The 8,341-nt window shown below is 48.4% G+C and overlaps 1 non-coding gene across 1 annotated transcript; it reads right to left on the bottom strand.

Moving 5' to 3' along the window:
• Nucleotides 1-6,455: 6,455 nt before the first annotated feature.
• Nucleotides 6,456-6,538, bottom strand: trnal-uag (transfer RNA leucine (anticodon UAG)). The gene has a single exon. It is a non-coding gene; the product is annotated as a tRNA-Leu (tRNA).
• Nucleotides 6,539-8,341: the final 1,803 nt, after the last annotated feature.

The following is an 8,341-nucleotide window of genomic DNA, read 5'->3' as shown; positions in this document are numbered from 1 at the left end:
CTGGGAAGAAATAACATCACAATTGGGTCTGGTTCCAGTGACCGATTCAACGGCTGCTGCAAAATTCCCGGATTCCCTCATTGCAGCGAAATCATTTTGAAATTCTATGAAAACAATGAGTGATTCTGGAGGAGTGATGTGGCTGGGGAAATAACTAAGTGTAGAGCCTCGGGCACTGTTTACACAGCCCGTTTAGAAAATCAAATCCATTGCACATCCTTGCTGCAACTGAAATGTCAATTTCGGGGATTCCAGTTTTCTACCCGAATACAGCACAGATTTATTCCAGACAGTTCTGAACAGCCTATCCCAGCTCCCGTTTCCAGCTCACTGCTCTCTCTGTGAGACGGTGGGTGGCTCTTCGAAGAGTGTGTGTTTGCTGGAAAGGGTCGAGTTGTGCGGCCCTGCCGTTTCAGAGCGTACACCACATTCATGGCAGTGACCGTCTTGCGCTTGGCGTGCTCAGTGTAGGTGACCGCATCCCTGATCACATTCTCCAGGAAACCTTTCAACACCCTGCGAGTCTCCTCATAGATCAAACCCGAGATCCGCTTGACCCCGCCACGGCGAGCCAGGCGGCGGATTGCTGGTTTGGTGATGCTCTGGATATTGTCAGGAAGCACTTTGCGGTGCCGCTTTGCTCCGCCTTTGCCTAGTCCTTTCCCTCCTTTACCTCTGCCAGACTTTCTTCCATTAACTTCCAAAATATACTTTATTCATAAAAATCTGTAAAAAAAATACATTACAAAACAGTTCCAAAAAGCACCAAGTCAAACAATACAAAGAGTGCAAAGGAGATCAGTTTCCTTCAATACAGGAGTGAGTTGCCTCACAACCCTTCCATTTCATTTCTCATGCCATGTACATTTGACAGCAAACAAATTATTTCTGGCTACAGTTCGAAGGGTTTCCCATGGATCCAGCCCCTCAGTTCACTATGGTGGGGGGAGCTTACACTGTGGTCTTTCCCCATTGAGCCTTTGCTGCAGCTGCCCCAAGCTTTAGTGCGTCCCTCAGCACGTAGTCCTGGACCTTGGAATGTGCCAGTCTGCAACATTCGGTGGTGGACAACTCTTTGCGCTGGAAGACCAGCAAGTTTCGGGCAGAGCAAAGAGCATCTATCAACGAATTGATAGTCTTCCAGCAGCAGTTGATGTTTATCTCGGTGTGCGTCCCTGGGAACAGCCCGTAGAGCACAGACTCCTGTGCTACAGAGCTGCTTGGGATGAACCTCGACAAAAACCATTGCATCTCTTTCCACACCTGCTTTGCAAAGACACATTCCAGAAAGAGGTGGGCAACCGTCTCTTCCCCACCACAGCCACCTCGAGGGCATTGTGCAGAGGGGGTGAGACTTCGGGCATGCAGGAAGGATCTGACGAGGAGGACTCTTCTCACCATCAGCCAAGCTACATCTTGGTGCTTGTTTGAAAGTTCTGATGATGGGGCATTCCGCCAAATGACTTTGGAAGTCTGCTCGGGGAACCATCCGACAGGATCCACCATCTTCTTTTCCCGTAGGGCCTTGAGAACATTCCGTGCAGACCAGTGCCTGATGGATTGGTGGTCAAAGGTGTTTTTCCACAGAAACTTTTCCATGAAGGATAGGTGTTACAGCACAGTCCAACCGGATGGAGCGTTCCACGGCAATATGACCAGGCCCATCCTTCGCAACACCGGGGACAGATAGAACCTCAGCATGGAGTGACACTTGGAGTTTGCGTACTGGAGGTCTACACACAGCTTGATACAGCCACACACAAAGGTAGCCATCAGGATGAGGGCGATGTTGGGTACATTTTTCCCGCCTTTCTCCAGAGGTTTGAACATCGTGTCCCTCGGGACCTGGTCCATTTTGGATCCCCAGATGAAGCGTAAAATGGCTCAGGTGATCACTACAGTGCAGGAGTGCAGTCTGGGCCAGACCTGCACCACGTACAGTAACCTGACACAATGGAGAGAGATCGCTGCTCCCACATGTTCAGCTTATGTTGTACCCTGGCTACTCGTTCCTCCCAGGTTTTGGTGCACGCCCCGGCCCTTCCGAACCATACCCCAGCACCTTCAGGTCGGCTGACCTAATGGTGAAGGGGACAAAGGATCGGTCAGCTGAGTTCCCACAGAACATGGCCTCGCTATTGCCGTGTTTAACATTGGCTCCCGATGCCAGTTCGAGCTGGTCACAGATGCTCATCAGTCTGCGCACAGGCAGCGGGTTCAAGCACAAAACGGCGATGTCATCCATGTACAGGGAGGTTTTAACCTGAGTGCCTCCACTCTCTGGGATTGTTACCCTTCTGATTATCGCATTCTTCCTAATAGACTCAGAAAAGGGTCCAATACAGCAAACAAACAAGACAGGGGAGAGAGGACAGCCCTGCCTGACTCCAGATTGGATTGAGAAACTTTCTGATTCCCACCTATTGATTGAGACTGCGCTACTGATGTTTGTGTAGACCAGTTTAATCCAATTGCAGATTCCCTCCCCAAACCCCATTTTGTAAAGTACGTCCATCATGTCGGTGTGCGATATCCTGTCAAAAGCCTTCTCCTGGTCCAGGCTGATGAGGCAGGTGTCCACCCTCCTGTCCCGTACATAGGTGATCGTATCCCTGAGTAGCGCGAGGCTATCAGAGATCTTCCTGCCTGGTATAGTACAGGTCTGATCAGGGTCAATCACCAACTCCAGAGCAGACTTGACTCGACTGGCGATGACTTTTGACAGAATCTTGTAGTCGATGTTAAGCAGTGAGATGAGCCGTCAATTTCTGATTTCTGCCCTTTCCCCCTTCCGCTTGTAGATGAGGGTGATGATGCCTTTCCTCATGGATTCTAATATGCTGCCGGCCAGGACCATACTCTGGTATACTGCCAGACTTTTTTTTTAAATTTCCAAAATATACTTTATTCATAAAAATCTGTAAAAATTACATTCCCAAACAGTTTAAAACAGCATCAAGTCAAAAAATACAAACAGTGCAAAGGTGATCAGTTTCCTTCTATACAATCACGAGTTGCCTCACAACTCTTCCATTTCATTGTCATGCCAGAGACATTTCTACATTTACAGCACACAAAATTTTCCCTATATGGTTCGAAGGGTTTCCCATGGATCCAGCCCCTCCGCTCAGCTTGGTGGGGGGACCTTACATCATAGTCTTTCCCCATTGAGCCTTTGCTGCGGCTGCCCCAAGCTTTAGTGCGTCCCTGCCCACGTTGTCCTGGTCCTTGGAATGTGCCAGTCTGCGACATTCGGTGGTGGACAACTCTTTGCGCTGGAAGACCAGCAAGTTTCGGGCAGACTAAAGGGCGTCTTTCACCGAATTGATAGTCCTCCAGCAGCAGTTGATGTTTGTCTCGGTGTGCGTCACTGGGAACAGCCCGGAGAGCACAGACTCCTGTGTTATCGAGCTGCTTGGGATGAACCTCGACAAAAACCACTGCATCCCTTTCCACACCTGCTTTGCAAAGACACATTCCAGGAGGAGGTGGGCGACCGTCTCTTCCCCACCACAGCCACCATGATAATTCTTGCCTCAAATCAGTGCACAATAAAAGAGACTGATTCCGTCAGCTTCCTTTTTTTTACAGGCCGCCCGGACCTGGCTGAGAAAGGCAGAGTGAGAGCAGGGAGGGGAGGAGACAAGAGTGAAGATTAAACAGAGAGCGAGAATGAAGGAGACACCCAGAGTGACAGACAGAGAGAGAACGGCACCTTATCTTTCATCTCCAACCTCCAGTTTCCTCCGGGCTGCCAATTTCAAACCCTTTATTAACAGTAGAACCGAAACCCAGCTCTCCACGCAAACCCTTCCAGACTCGGCCTTCACAGTCAAGGCTTTCCAGAAAGCCGGAGCTTTTAAATATGATCCTGCTACAATTAACACTCAGTAATATTCCCACCAAAACACAATCCATTCTATAACAAGGAACCTCCTCAGTAACATCACCATTTCCACACACATCCGCTTCCAACAGTTTACAAACACCCTATTGCAGCTGTTTGGGGAATCTCCTGTGTTAAGATTGGAGTTGGAAAGCGGCCTTTACCCGGCAGTGTTATCGTCTCACACTGAATCTGCCAGACATCCTGTTCTCTTTATTGCGAGAGAGAAAGCACGGATTTAGGAAATGTTCATTTGAAATTATCTCTGTTGAGAACGAGCCCGGCCGTGGGACAGGTATTCCAGTGCAAAGAGCTGTCGATGACCGAGTGTTGCAGACTGGCACATTCCAACATTCAAGACTATGTGCTGTGGGACGGCATTAAAGCTTGGGGAAGCCACCATGGAGTCTCAATAGAAAGGCGACAGACTAAGGCCCTCGTTCAGCGAGAGGCTGGAACCTGTGTAAAACCGCTCGGGCTGTTTGCACCAGAGAATGTTTGATGTGTAATGTAAATACTGTAAATATAACCTGTGCAGGCAGGGATAGTGAGATACCTCATGTACATTATTGAAGGAAATTGATCTGTATTGTACCTTATGTAATATTAAATTTGAACTGCTTTGCAATGTAATTGCACAAATTATATGAATAAAATACATATTGTGCAAAAGAAAGCAGCTTTCCTGACAACACACACCTTGTCTCAGGGCACAACTTTCCTGTGATCTTGTCACACCCAACTTCGCTCTATATCTTCTGACACACACACTTTACAGTCTGTCATTTCCAAAAACAAGCATTCTAAAATCAAAAGACCTTTTGTTTATTTCTCCTTTCTTTTCATTTCTCCTCTATTCTTCTCAATCACTCCCTTCAACAGTCCTATTCAGATCAAGGTGGAATGTGAATAGTGTCACAACTCACCTCTGACACTATTATTACCCTTCTCTTCTCTTGTCTTATTCAATGGGAAAGTTTTATTCACCAGTCTGTTGCTGTTTTACACTCTTGCCATACCATCTGGTATTGCATCCATCTGAATTCTGTGCTTTCATGGCCTTATATTTCTTTTCCACTTCTGTATGATTTGTTTGCTTCAGTTCCATTCAACCAGGCTGGACCACAGGGAAGCTTAGAACAAAGAACAAAGAACAGTACAGCACAGGAACAGGCCATTCGGCCCTCCAAGCCTGCGCCGATCTTGATGCCTGCCTAAACTAACACCTTCTGCACTTCCGTGGCCTATATCCCTCTATTCCCTTCCTATTCATGTATTTGTCAAGATGGCTATGAAACGTCGCTATCGTATCTGCTTCCACCACCTCCCCTGGCAGAAAGTTCCAGGCACTCACCACCTTCTGTGTAAAAAACTTGCCTCGCACATCCCCTCTAAATTTTGCCCCTCGCACCTTAAACCCATGTCCCCTAGTAACTGACTCTTCCACCCTGGGAAAAAGCTTCTGACTATCCACTCTGTCCATGCCGCTCAGAACTTTGTAAACCTCTATCATGTCGCCCCTCCACCTCCGTCGTTCCAGTGAAAACAATCTGAGTTTTTCCAACCTCTCCTCATAGCTAATGCCCTCCAGACCAGGCAACATCCTGGTAAACCTCCTCTGTACCCTCTCCAAAGCCTCCACGTCCTTCTGGTAGTGTGGCGACCAGAATTGCACGCAATATTCCAAGTGTGGCCTAACTAAGGTTCTGTGCAGCTGCAACATGACTTGCCAATTTTTATGCTCTATACCCCGACTGATGAAGGCAAGCATGCCGTATGCCTTCTTGACTACCTTATCCACCTGCGTTGCCACTTTCAGTGACCTTTGCCTTGGGTGGGTCCACGTTGATCCATTACATTCAGAATCACCTCCTTGAAATAACTCCATAGGACAACTACAGTAACCACACAGAATCTGCTTCAAACACTCCTCCACATTTTATCTGTTCTGACTGTCAACACCTCCAGCTCTTTGGTTTAAGTGGAACCCATCAGGTTTGTATAGGCTCCTTCTATTCTGAAAGCTGTAGCACTGGTTCAGGGAATTCAGCCCTGTTTCTCTACTCTAAAGGCTCAGCCATGCTTGATCTGCGTGGTATTTTGCTTTTATTGCAACGTTACAAGACCTCCAATGCTCTGGAAAACGATGGTCAGACCTTCCACTATTTCTTCCCTGGCGTCATTCAACAGCCTGGGGTACATTTCATCTGGTCCTGGTGATTTATCCACATTCAAGGATGCTCATCCCATTAAGACTTCCTCTCTCCTTAACTTATCACGTCCAATACTTCACACTCCTCCTCCTTCATAACAATATCTGCATCACCCCCTCATTTGAGAAGACAGTAATGTATTCATTAAGGATATTGGCAACATCTTCCACCCCGATACTAAGGTTACATTTTTGATGTTTTCTGTGCCCTGCTGTTTGCTCAGTTGCCTCTTACTCGAATGATTTGATGCAACATCTTTGGGTCCATTGTTATTTTGCTTGTCCATGTTCTTTCCTGTTCTCTCTTTGCTCTTCACCTCTGCTCCCAAACGCCTCCGGTGCAGTCAAAACACAAGGTGTCAGAAGCGGGATTTGAACCCACGCCTCCAATGAACACTGCGATCTAAACGCAGCGCCTTAGACCGCTCGGCCATCCTGACCGCCTACTGGTTATCATTAATGCTAAGGAAATTATTCATTCTTTGTGAAAGTATTTGTGAGATTGTGGAAATGTCTGGAAGAGGAAAGACCAGCGGGAAAGCTCGGGCCAAGGCCAAGTCTCGCTCCTCCCGGACTGGACTGCAGTTCCCGGTGGGCCGTGTTCACAGGCTCCTGAGAAAGGGTAACTATGCTGAGCGTGTGGGTGCTGGAGCCCCGGTCTATCTGGCTGCTGTGCTCGAGTATCTGACCGCTGAAATTCTCGAGCTGGCCGGTAACGCGGCCCGGGACAACAAGAAGACCCACATCATCCCCAGACACCTGCAGCTGGCCGTCCGCAACGACGAGGAGCTCAACAAGCTGCTGGGAGGGGTGACTATCGCTCATGGCGGGGTGCTGCCGAATATCCAGGCCGTGCTGCTGCCCAAGAAAACCAGCGCTCAGAGCTCCCAGAAAATGTAAAGCGGCCAAAATGTCATCTAATAAACCAAAGGCTCTTTTCAGAGCCACCCACAGTCTCTGTGAAAGGGCTGGTTACTGTCAGGAGGGAGTCAGTGATGGAGTTATTGTAACAGTGGATTGACCTGTTTCACATCTGTCCAGGTGTGTTTTCAGTTCCCTCTCTGGATTTCGCTCTGTTTCTCTGCTCACACATCTCCCCCTCTAGTTAAGTGAAGAAGTGAACTACAGGGTGTCAGAATCAACAATTTAATAAATCCCGCTGCCTTCGATTTGATAAATCCCGAGATTATCCCGGTACATTAACGGGAACTGGTTCGGAGCTGATGAATTAATTTAATAATGGAAGTGTCCGGGTTAATTCTCTGTTTTTCATTTGGACAGCTTGAATTGTGTTTTTTTTTTCTCTCCGGTGATCTGAGCGCCGCTTCTCAATGAGAATCTGCTCCCAGAACAGAGTAAATGCAGGAAGAAAGAAGCCATTCTCGGGCTGTGTGTTTCTTTCCTAACCTGATCTGTTGAGACCGCACTGTTCCCAGAGGACGGAATCAGTGAGAGTTGTGCACACACAGGAGCTGAGTCCACTGCAGCGCTTTAATATGTGCCTTCTCCCCGGCCCTCCCTATTCTCCGGACACAACGCTGTTTGTTCCCCCGGCGGCGGGGTAGAGTCGGGGATTCTCTCCCCGCAGTGTCAGTGGCTGCAGCCCCGGAGAACTGGCGGTTTCAGTCAGAGTGACCGAGCTACCTTACAGGACTCTCCCCCTGAATTTGTGAACTGAGACTACACCGAACACATCCCCAGTTAGAGTGAGGGCCGGACATCCTTCTGTTTTATTACAGAGAGTGGGGAAAGGGTTGGGTGGAGGGGAGTCACCAGGGATCCTGGATTTGCTCCAAATCATTTCCATGTGGAATCTGCAGGCGGGGCCGGGACAGGGATCATTTGATCAGGGGATCAGCTCTTTCCTGAGAGATGTGGGTGGCTCTGAGAAGAGCCTTTGTGTTCAGATGTTTACAAGTTTCCCGCGCTCTTTCACTTCTTTCCAGACCATGCTTTCTGAGCCTTCGCTGCTTTCGGCTTGACCTTGCTCTTCCATGTCTGCACTTCCTTCAGCGCCTTTCCGCCCGCCGCACTCTTGCCTTTTTTGACCTTCTTCGCAGGAGACTTTTTCTGAAGCACTGCTTTCTTCACCGCCTTATTTGGCGTTGCCGCCGCCTTGCTGCTCGTTTTCTTGGCTGTTACTTTCTTTGTTGTCACTTTCTTGGCTGCTGGTTTCTTCACCAATGATTTCTTGTCTGCTGGTTTCTAACAAAGGAGTTATTGTCTGCTGGTTTCTTCACTAA

This window comes from Heterodontus francisci, unplaced genomic scaffold (assembly GCF_036365525.1).
Source record: "Heterodontus francisci isolate sHetFra1 unplaced genomic scaffold, sHetFra1.hap1 HAP1_SCAFFOLD_58, whole genome shotgun sequence".
NCBI classification, from domain to species: Eukaryota; Metazoa; Chordata; class Chondrichthyes; order Heterodontiformes; family Heterodontidae; genus Heterodontus; species Heterodontus francisci.
Note: the sequence above shows the minus strand (reverse complement) of the source record. Positions and strands in the feature narration are given on the sequence as shown.